The following is an 11,732-nucleotide window of genomic DNA, read 5'->3' as shown; positions in this document are numbered from 1 at the left end:
CCTCCTCTGAGTATCTTCGTGTCCTCCTCCGCACCCGCTCCAACAGCTCTGCACCTTTCTTGTGCTGAGGGTCTGGTCACAGTGCTCAGATGGGGCCTCACGAGGGCAGAGTGCAGAGGGACCATCCCTTTCCTTGCCCTCTGCCACCCCTCTGTTGATGCAGCCCAGAACACAGTTGGCCTTCCAGGCTCCAAGCGCACACTGCTGGCTCAATGTCCAGCTTTTCATCCACCGGAATCCCCAAGTCCTTCTCCGCAGGGCTGCTCTCTAGGAGTTCTTTTCCCAGTTTGTACTCATGTCTGAGATTGCCCTGACCCAACTGCAACACCCTGCACTTGGCCTTGTTAATATATATAAACCTCATTAGGTTCATGTGGATCCACTTCTGAAGGTTGTCCAGGTCTCTCTGGATGGCTTCCCTCCTTTCTGTTTTATCAACTGCACCACTCAGCTTGGTGCCATCAGCAAACTGCTGAGGGTGCACTCAATCCCACTGCCTGTGTCATTGACAAAGATACTGAAGAGCACCGGTCCCAACATGGACCCCTGTGGGACAGCACTTGTCACCAGCCAACACCTGGACATAATGCTGTTGACAACAACTCTCTGTCTATAACCATCCAATCAACTCTTCATCCACAGAATAATCTAGTCTTCAAATCCTTATCCAGTGTAGAGATAAGGGTGGGATGCACGAAGCCTTGCAAAGTCCAGGTAGATGACATCAGTTGCATTGCTGAGCAGCTGGGAAAAGGCTGATCACACTGCTGTAATGGCATGTAAGTCATTAACGTGTTGAAAGGCACCGTCAGCTGGACAGCAAGGCAGATATCCAGTAAAAGGGTATTAAAATTATTATTAATTCATGCCTCAAAGCCCAGACAGTGCATTAAGCTATGGGTGTCCTGCACTGCAGAAGATCTTTTAACCAGACAGAAAATAGCAGTAGCACAAAACACTGCAAGTGGTTAAATTACAGAGCAAGCCGCAGAGTTGACATGATTGATTAATCTCTATCAGAGCATCAAGAAACTATGAAACAAGCACACACTCTGGTGGGCTTTATCTCCCACACAACCAGCAGAAATGTCAGTTTCATTTGCTGTTTATCAGGAAGGTGGTTTGTATGCAGCCAGGGTAGCGGCACAGTTAGCAATCCATGCAGAACGCTCCCTGAGATATGTGTCCAATACTGCAGACTGGTGATGGAGACACAGTGTCAGGCCCAGAGGATGGAGCTCCTCAGCTCAGGCAGCTCTGGAGCTGCTGCATCTTAGCAAGGCAACTGCAGATCTGAATTCCTAAAGCACCAGAGGTTTCAATGGAAGCAAAGGGGAAACTGCAATTCCCACAGGGCAGCTCTTTATTAGAGTCCTGGTACCTGCTGTCACTTGGTGGCACATTCAATAGCTGAGTAGAAAGAAATATTTTAATACTTAGAGGAACAGCTAATCTCATGGAGAGCAAAGGGAATTTTCACTTGCAACCTGCTTCTTGCGCTACATGGCCCCTCCCTACCTTGGCTGTGCAGGGAGCACTTCCAGGCACAGTGAAGACCAGAGCATGTGCTGGAGGTTTCTTGAGTGTTCCAGTGGGTCCCCACTGGACCCTCTCCTCTAGAGTTCCTCCAACCTGAGTGCACTTGTTCTCAGCAGAGCAACAGCAGTACCACCACTCTAGATACTTAATGCATCAGGCTGGTGAGAAGACATCCTGGAAGCATTACTGAGGCTGATACAGAGCAAAGGTTTGGAGGAATTTTCTGGATCTGCATGCTAAGTGTAGAAGTATGGCAGAAGAAGGGTTTGAGAACGTTTAGGCACTGAAGAGAGCCTACATTGTCCTATACAGCCTCTAATTAAAAATTCTGCTTGGGTTGTCCTCTCAGTGGCGTGTCATTATTTCCAACCAGTCCCAGAGGGTGACAAAGGATGCTCCTCTCCAGCACGTTGGTAGGAGGAGCTGTAATGACCCAGCATAGTACCAGGAACAGTGCAAAGGACACGAGTCTTGTAGTCTGCCCTGCTGTAAAGCAGAGCTGAGAGGCACAGTTACAAAGAGTGGAGGTACTGGCTTCTCCTTTGAGAGAATTCATACCATGAATTCTCACCTGCTAATTTTTTCTCATCAGAATAGTGTGTATTGAAAAACTTGCTGAATTACAGTGGAATCTCATTGTAATTACTAAAGTCTTCTATCACATGGTGAGACTGATCACAGTAATGTAAATGTTCAGTGAGTAAGAAGCTGATGATGGGAGGGCACAAATCCATGCAATATTGCACTGTAACGAGTGCTGCATCTGTTCTTCCTGATGAGTCAGAACAGAGAGGGAAAGCACAGCAACCCTCTGCTTCTCCCAGGCCACAGGGATGCCACATTACTTCCTATAATCAAGCAAAATCCAGACAGACTCACAGCGATGTTCTGCCTTCTCAGGAGTTTCATCCAGAGCATGGCAAGGGCCAGTGAACCAGTTCACTATTATAAACTTTGTAGAGTTCAGATAGCATCGTTGTGCATGCTTTTGTTCCAGACAACACTGCTGTTGTCTTAAATAGTGCTGAGCTGGAAGTAAATTCCTTGTCTGATCTGCTCAAGAGTGCTGGACTGCCAGGAGTCAGAGCATGGTCTCAGTTCTAGCACTGCAGTAAGATTTAATCTCTGGTAGCCCAAACTCTAACAACAAGTGGGTGAGAACTTTGGTATCATCATCAATTAAGACGACAGGTCCATGTCTGGCAGATCAGTCTGAGATGAGTGCCAGCTGAAATATGTCTTCTTGGAGATGATCTTTTGTACATGCACGAAGGATTAAGAGTTGCTAGAAACTGAAATTTTCCAGCTTGTGTTGAAGCTTGTTTCCCATATACAAGAACAAGACTGAGAAACCCTCTGTACTTTGCTGTAAAATTGCCTGACCAAGAAAAGAGGAAAGATCCTGCCAACCTGTGAAAGAGACGGAAAAGAAAGTACCAGAGTGAAGCTCATGCAGTAACTTTTTGGAATTACACATAGTGACAATTGGAAATGCCTGAGGTACAGAAAGACCTTGGTTTTGCTGAAATGCCCACAGCTCTTCCCCATTTCCTCTGCAAACCCACACACTCCAGGAAGAGGTCAGCAGAACCCAATGATGAGCTGAGGAAGGATGAACTCTTCAGCACATGGACTTTCAGGAGAATGTTTGTATCCACAATGCATGGCGAAGGTGGGATGCTTCACTCCTCTCATTCTCAGCTTCTGTTTCACTCGTAGGCCCAGAGCTGTTCTTTTGTTTAGAATCATAGAACCATTACGGTTGGAAAAGACCTCTAAGATCACCAAGTCCAACCATCAACCCATCTCCATCATGCCCACCAAACCATGTCCCTCAGTTCCTTAAACACCTCCAGGGATGGTGACCCCACCACCTCCCAGAGCAGCCTGTGCCAATGCATCACCACTCTTTCAGAGAAGAAAATTTTCCTAACATCCAACCCAAACTCCCCTGGCACAACTTGAGTCCACTACCTCTTGTCTTAGCACTGTTACCAGGAAGAAGAAGCCAACCCCCACCTCTCTCCAACCTCCTGTCAGAGAGTTGTAAAATGCTCCCAGGACTTGAGAAGATGTTCTACAAAGTCTTCATTGGCATCCCTTCTTTCTTGCAACAGTATTTTATTTTTGCCTGTGGAGGAAGGCTTCTGTACTTTCATTTGTCTCTGTGTTCTTAGCCTTGTTCCACTTCTCCAGTCCTTTACCTATTTGGCTCTGGCTCCGTATACCAGGAGTAAAACATGTATTTATGGAATGTCATTTTCAAATTCGATCACGCTAATTATTACCTTCATTATGGATCAGTCCTGAGGGAGAAATTAAGGTTTTGAGAGCTTTCTAATCAAATTGTTCCAAAGCTCATTCTGAGATCTGTTAAGACATGCAAGGATCTTTCACCTTTATATACATTTTCAGATTGCTAATGCTCTTAGAAATAGGACTCTTGTGAAAAATGAAGCACAGTATCAGATATACCGGGTAGATCTTCCAAGAAAGGAGTGTAGAAGGTGGCAAATTAAAAGGCTTGATGAATAAAGTTTTTCAGATTAGTTAAAGAAAATGAAGTGAAACAAGTTCTGTGGGTTCAACAGAGAGCAAAAGTAGCTTTTGGCTAAGGTAAGGAGAGAACTTGTTGGAAATGACCTCAAAGGGCTGTTTAATAAAATGATGACTCTTTGGCACAAAGTCAGCAGGACTTTATCCTGTTCCAGAAGGACCAGTAATTTGTGCAGTGAATTGGTGAAGGAAAACATGCCATAGAGGAGGAAGGTCAGCTGTATTTCAGGTCACCTTCCTTCATAAAATGCTGCTTTGCCTGCTAGGGTGGGATTTTGGGAACCGACTTTGTTTCTTTCCAAGTGAATTCTGCACATCACCAGTTATTTAGTAGCTTGCATGTTTGTAGCCATAAGGGAATGATGACCATATTTTTCCCTTTAATTTACAAGATTGTTTGCACACTGGGATGCCAGATGGCCTGAACTTTAAGTTAGGAGATAATGAAGTCAAATACCAGCCTCTCATCCTGAGAGGAGGAAAGAAAATCCCTCGGAATAGATGGCATCTTGCTGAGTGCTCACAAACATCTTCGTGCAGGGCATAAAGCCTCAGCAGGGGTAGCAGTCATACCAGCAGGTTAAAACATCACTCCAGCCCTTCCTTATGTATAACTGCAGGCTTTATCAGTGAGCAGCAGCTGTAGATCCTCCAAACCTGCTATGGGAGGTGAAGTCCATTAGATACACAGTCATGGATCCCCAAAACCTGACTCCCAGTTAGCACCTCTTCTCCTGAGACATGCCCAGCCCTGTGTGGTCTTAACACACAGTCAGAGCAAAGGTCCCAGAGACTTCTTCTCCCTGCAGATGTGAACTTCATCATGATGAGCAACTTTTCCAACTGAGACACTGCAGTTCAGAAGTTGCATCAAGCTAATGGTGGTCAACTGAGGGAGCAAGGAGCATTTCTTAGAAGGCAGATCAGGGAGATGTCTGTGCCTGTGAATATAGGAGAAGTCTATATGGGTGAGTCAGATGCAGAAATCTGTGCCACTGTCACTTAGAGAGAGGACATTGCCACTGCCCACACCACGTGTTCCCCTCCAACCAGGACTGAAGCTTAACTGAGTTGGATGTTGAGGCCAGAGCTTGATAGGATCAATCTATAGGTATGCTGAATCAGTCCCAGAGGGCATCTCTGACTGATAGGGAATGAAGTTTTGTCCTCTGAAACCAAATCACTAGAGTACTCCCTGCAATAGTCCTTATTGCTAGACTTTATGCCATAGATCTCTTCACTGCCTTCAACAAAGCCTATTTAAGGACTGTCATTGCAATACAGGAGGTAGCTGTCTTCAGACTCATCCTATGTTCCTCTCCCTTTCTTCCTGTATTGCTGCAGTTACAATTTGGTTTTCAGCAGTTTTCAATGCTTGCTATGGGAAAACCATCGGCACTAATTGATAAAATGCTTTCATTTACTTGGTGACAGAATTATTAGAGGCTGATAATTGATGGAATGGTATCACATGGCTTTTTTCCAATGATCACATTAATTATATATCCCTCCTGCTTTCTTGTCTGCAGCACTGTTGCTTCCATTCATGTTCATTTAACTAGATTGCACATTTCATTAGAAAACAATGAAGTATGATTAGATATAGGAAGAATCCCAGCCATAAATTGGTGCCTGAGCTTCACAATCTAACATTAGGAAGGCAATCATTTCTAAAAGTGCAATTTGGAGAAGGGGAATATTTATTTCATTTGGTCAATAAAAGGCCCAGAGTCCATTGAGCTGGGGAAACCATCCTGTCACTTCAGTTTGCTGCAGACCTGCACGGTGAGGTCATCACAGTGAAAGGTCCCAGCAGGAGGTCCATAGCTCTCCAAGCTCATTTTATTAATAATTAAGGAAATGCTCAGTCTTGGGAAGACACATCGTGTAGCGTAAAGGATTTATTACAGAGAACACAGCTCTGGGAAAGGGGCTGTGTGAGGGTTGGGACAACACTATGGTCTCGTTAGAAATTAAAGTCTGGTGTCTGAGCTGAGGTTCCAGAAAGAGAAAATTGCTTCATGCCGTTAGTGATGAGCTCCACCTCAGGACACATTTTGTGAGTGTAACATCACAGCTGGGTTGTAGTCCAGCCCTGTTCTGCTCATTTCTCTCCCACTGCAAGGCCCACGTTACCCCTCAGCAGGTCAGCACTCAGAGATGCACTCCTTTTGGTTATCATACCCTGTGCATGGGCACACAGCTCTTTTACAGCTGCTGCTCCTTTGGTCTCCGGCCCTTCTGCCAACAGGCCTGGATGGCCACCAGCCCCATCCTGACCTTCTTGGACCTCTGTCATTTCTGCTCTGTATATCCCATCCTCCCTGTCCTAAAAGTAGGGCAGAGTCTCCAGAATGCCTTGTTCTGTGCAGTCTGACTGTGTGTGGCTGTATGAGGAAAGATGCTGTGCTGTAGCGGGGGTACCTCTCCCTCAGAAGCAGTAGAGGCCTGAAAGCTGCTGACAGTGGCTGTAGGGTTTTTGCTGCTCTCTGAGCAGCTGTAGTGCTGCTGTAGTAGTTGCAGCATGGGGTGCTTAGTTCTGAGTCACGTGCAAGGAAAGCGGATATGCAATGCATTCACACTAACTGGAGAGCTGGGTCCATCAACCCCATAAGTACAGGAGCACACAGCAGCTGTGTTCTGTGGGGAACTCCTTTCCAAACCACAGGAAGAAAGCAGCAGTGTTTGTTCTGGTCTGGCAGTGGTGGCACAGGTTGGTCCTGCTCTGAACTGTTGTATTCCCAGCATGGATTTCCACTACGCTGGTACCTGTAAGATTATATCCCATCCCTCATTTTGTTAGACGTGAAAAACAAGACATGTTCCTATAGACTGGGCTGTTTGGGGGGTCTGCAGTGCTGTAAGATCATCGATGTCCTAGAGCACAGCAAAGCCTTTAACTGGGTCCTGTGCCACCAGAGACAAAGGCTGTGCTAAGAAGTCCTGGCTTTGGGTTTCTCTCTCAGGACTTAGTGGTTTTCTGCATTTTTAAGCACTCTGCTTATTCGTGAAGAAGCGCAGATAACATTTTATGTGAAGTTCTGTTCACTACAAAGTCCACAATGCCTCTGTCATGCTGCACTGAACCTCTTTCTCCCTTTTCTGGGCAGTGGAGTGAGTTATATCCACTTTCACTACACATGGAGGTCCCATCTGCTAGGGGAAGTTACTCCAGTTTAGAAGAGTTCAGGGAAATGCTTTAGTAAATTAGGTCATATTTACAAAGAAAAGAAAAAAGACAGTGTGTCCTCCTCCACAAGGCTAGCGTACCTGTATTGGGATCTGCACAGTCACCATATGGGCACTGTTGTGTGGCAACCTGCAAATCTCTGCTGCAAATGTCTCTTCTATTGAAGCATTTTCCTGCTGTTCCCTGAGACAATGGCTGTAGCTCCCAGCAGTCATGGCAGAGGCAGAGCTCCTTCCCAAACAGCAGCACTCACTCAGCACACATCCCATAGGGAGGGGAAAATGCTGCTGGAGTCTGCAGGCAAGAAAAGCACTGGGAATCCTCCAGCTCCTCCTTGGCTGCTATCTCTGTACTGCTGAGTGTGTCTTTTGGGGATCTGATGGAGAGCTGGGCTACATCTGGTGTGCTTTTAGGCTCAGTTCTTAGAAGGCAATGATTACAGCTTTTATCTCTGATCTTGTCTTTCACTTAAAAAAGATCGACAAATTTAATTTTTAGAGCTCATGGTTAGTGAAAAATGAGCTGTGAAAGCATTAGAAGCCTTCGTGCATGACCATGGGAAAGTCAGTTTGGGGTTAAACCACAGAGAAATTAGCTTATGTAGTCTTAGGTCATTCCACAAGGAACTTGGAGTATTTCAGTCAGATGGTCATGAGCTGAAACCTTTTCCATTGCATTTTGTATGAAACGATAGAAACTTACAAACTGCCTCCAAGCTATGGAACAGCTGTAGGTCCCTGCAGAGGCCAGGATGACCAGCAGCAGTTGTAAGGCACGATGCACTGCCTGCATTTAGCCACAGTCCTACCAGCACATGGAGGCAGGAAACACAGCTCTGCCATTTCAGTTCACTGGACATTTTGGGAAGTGATGTCAAATCACTCCAAATTGACTTGCAGAAGATTTGGAGACTGTTTTTCCTTTCACTTTCTTTGACAAAACCAAATTAAGCAAACTGAAAAATGTAAAGAGCTGCATTCTGAAGATGTCAAGGGAAACAGCTTCTATTGTCTGAAATGAAAAAAAAGATAAATATATGTAAGTATATATGTGTAGGGAGGTGGTGGAGTCATAGCCCCTGGAAAGTGTAGGTGTAGTACTTAGGAACATGATTAGTGAGCAGTAGTGGTGGTAGATGGGCAACTGGATTCAGGTGACCTTAGAGGTCTCTTCCAACCTTGATGACTTGGTTCTATGATGATGATGATGATGGAGCACATGATCTCAGCCCCAGCTTCTTACATGCCCTTGGATGACTGCTGAAGATGTTCCTACACTAGAAGGACCTAATCCTGCTCCTGCTGATGAAGCAGCGCATGCCATTAGTGCTGTGTGAGTGGCTCACAAGCTGGGGATGTTGCCTGCTAAGCTCACCCTTCTCAGGAAGGATTGGGCTGGGTTGTGCCCTAATACAGGGACCACTGTGCCATGATCACATCCCAGAGTCTCCAAGTCTTCGTACCACGATGTGGAACAGCCCCATCTATTCACTGCTCTGAACGCCAGGCAATTTGCTGAGTTTGATAGGCGTGCTCACAAATGATTGTAGCATCGCTAATTCATTTACAACTCACTGCCATGCCAAGACGAATGCTTCATTAGAGGCAGGGAACAAAACACGCTGCCTTATACACAGTCACTGCGAGCCACACTGATTTTGCATGCTGTATCATATTATGCATGCTATCCTGCTAACTCGATTTAGCATAAGTAAAAAAAATTGTATAAAGCAGAAATTAAATCCAAATCCTAGTATACAAATTTTCCCTTCCAGCTGTAGGATCTGTTTCCCTTTCAGCCATTCTTCATTGTGTTATGACCTTTGCTAGTTTTAGCCACCTTTGCTTCCCTGGGATCGGTTCACTCAACTGTAATTACAAATTATTCAGCCACCGTGTTGCCTGTAGCTGTGGCTACGAACTAAGAAAGCTGCTCAGCAGCTGTATCGGTGCAGTTTGGCAGCGCTATGCCTTTAAATCACATACCCATCATCTCTTAGATTTGCACTGTTCGAATCAAGTCATGACGATGTGAGTCAAGGAAAGCTTCTGGGAGTGGCAAAGGCTCCCAGATGTGGATTGGTGATGGGGAGCAGGAGAACGATAAAGGAAGAAAGATTGAGAAAGGCAAACAAATGAGGTGTGTGGCACTGTGTGCATCCCAAGCAAGGCAGTCCTGCAGGTGCAGTGCTGGGCTGAGAGCAGGAGTGGGTGCAAAGCTGAGCCGAGGGATCTGCGGTTCCTCTAACACTCAGTCTGTGCTCTTTTCAATCTGCAGATTTTTTATTATATAATCAATCCTGAGTACACAGAACCCAAGCACAAAGGATCTTCCAGAGGCACCTATTCATAAGATTAAGGAATTAACACATTTAGTCAAAGAATATTTTTGCTGCCTGCATTTTGCTGCTGCTTTGGCTTGGGAGCCAAACATATGGCCTTTCCTACAATGGGAATGAGGACTCCCCTGATGGTTATCGCTGACATATGAGACAGGACAGATTCTAATTTGCAGTCCCCTGGTAGTTGGAGGCATCTGTGGTTCTGAGAGCCCTGGGACAAGGCACAAAAGCTGCAGTGGTAAAGGGCACTGTAGAGGGAAGAAGAGAAGAACTGTAACTGCAGGGGAACTGAAATAAATCCTTTGGCTCAAAGTGAACTGCTGTGAGGGAGGCCCTAGCATTGGGCAAAATTGCTGAGATAATGCTAAAAATATAGACAAAGAACTAGAAAACTGTTTGGAGAAAGCCACCTCTGAGGGATGAGGTGTGTAACTGTTGACCTCTACAGGTGGGCACTGGCTGAGATCCCACTGGGAGCAGATGGTGGAAGAGTGCCTTTCATAGGCAGCTGTAGTCAGAGGGGGTTCACAGGGAAGCCTTCTTCCTGGCTTTTCTTACTGAAGCACTGAAGAAGCACCAGGGCTGCCAGGGCAGGGGAAAAGGCTGCCAGAAATGTGGGTGCCCCCTCCATGCAGGCACTCAAGGCCAGGTTGGATGGGACCCTGGGCAGCCTGATCTGATGGGTGGCAACCCTGCCCGTGGCAGCAGGTTGGAACTGGGTGATCTTTAAGATCCCCTCCAACCAAAGCCGTTCTGTGGTTGTATGATTCCATGAAGCAGACAGACCCTGCACAGCGATGTCAGCAGCCCCGGCTGGGTCTCCACTGGTGGGCACTTCTCAGCTCTGCTCCGAATAAGGGGCAACAATGGCACTTCTTCAAGGGCTGCTGGAGCAGCAGATCTTCTCAGGATTAGTTTTATAAGGGGTTTTGTAAGGTTTGGTCAGGACCCTGGTGGGACCTCAGGCATTCCATGTTTTGGCAGAACAGGTCACCTGGCATTCCTTGAACACATAGTGCTAATCCACATTTTAGAAAACAACCCTTCCTTTTCACCCCCTTTTGTGCCACTGACCCAACTGGCAGGATCCTGGCAGAGGCTGTAGAGATATCCTGCAGAAATGGACCTAGACAGTATCATTTAAAAATTGTCTGTGATGCATTTGGCTCCTTTACCTGGAAGCAAACCCCTCCTGGGCTGAGCGGGACAGAAGTGCCTGGCTGTTCCCTTAATGGAATTAACAATGGCTTCATTCAAGTTTTTTTTCATGTAGCCTGTTCAAAGCACAGTGCCTTAGGAGAGGTTTTTAGGTTGGGAAATGAGTACTCAGACTTCCAGAGGCAGTGTGTGCAGCGGTAAAAAAAGCCAAGGTTTTATGTGCTTGGTTGAGGACGAGGCACCTCGCGGAGCTGAGGCACGGCGGAGCAGAGATTCGTGTTGAGAAAATACAGCAGCACAGCAGTGAGAAGCCTTTATAAATAATGTTCCTCCCAGTAATGCCACACATCAGTCACACTGACTCTGGGTTTATAGATCGTGCGCTGTGCTGTCTTTAAGAACCGGATTACACAGTCAGGAGCTGAGCAGTTGCACCAAGTGTCACAGAGGTGGTTCCCTGTTGTTTATTGTGCTGCACAGTGCTGGTACCCCTGGAGATACAATAGGAGCACTAGGAACAAGCCTCTTCAGGGATGCTCACAGCACTCACTGATGAGGGAGGTAATTGTCCCCCTCTGCTCGGCTCTTGTGAGGCCCCATCTGCAGCGCTGCGTCCAGGCCTGGGCCCCCAGCACAGGAAGGACGTGGAGCTCTGGGAGCGGGTCCAGAGAGGGCACTGAGATGGTCAGAGGGCTGGAGCAGCTCTGCTGTGAGGAAAGGCTGAGGGAACTGGGCTTGTTGAGGTTGGAGAAGCGAAGGCTGTGGGGAGACCTCATTGTGGCCTGCCAGAACTTGAAGGGAGCGAATAAACAGGAGGGGGAACGGCTGTTTGTGAGGGTGGGTAGTGATAGGACAAGGGGAATGGTTTGAAACTCAGACAGGGGAGGTTTAGGTTGGATATGAGGAGGAAGTTTTTCACCCAGAGGTGGTGAGGCACTGGAACAGGTT

The sequence above is a fragment of the Meleagris gallopavo genome, chromosome 20, assembly GCF_000146605.3.
Source record: "Meleagris gallopavo isolate NT-WF06-2002-E0010 breed Aviagen turkey brand Nicholas breeding stock chromosome 20, Turkey_5.1, whole genome shotgun sequence".
NCBI classification, from domain to species: Eukaryota; Metazoa; Chordata; class Aves; order Galliformes; family Phasianidae; genus Meleagris; species Meleagris gallopavo.
The sequence above is the reverse complement of the archived record's forward strand: the minus strand, read 5'-3'. Positions refer to the sequence as shown.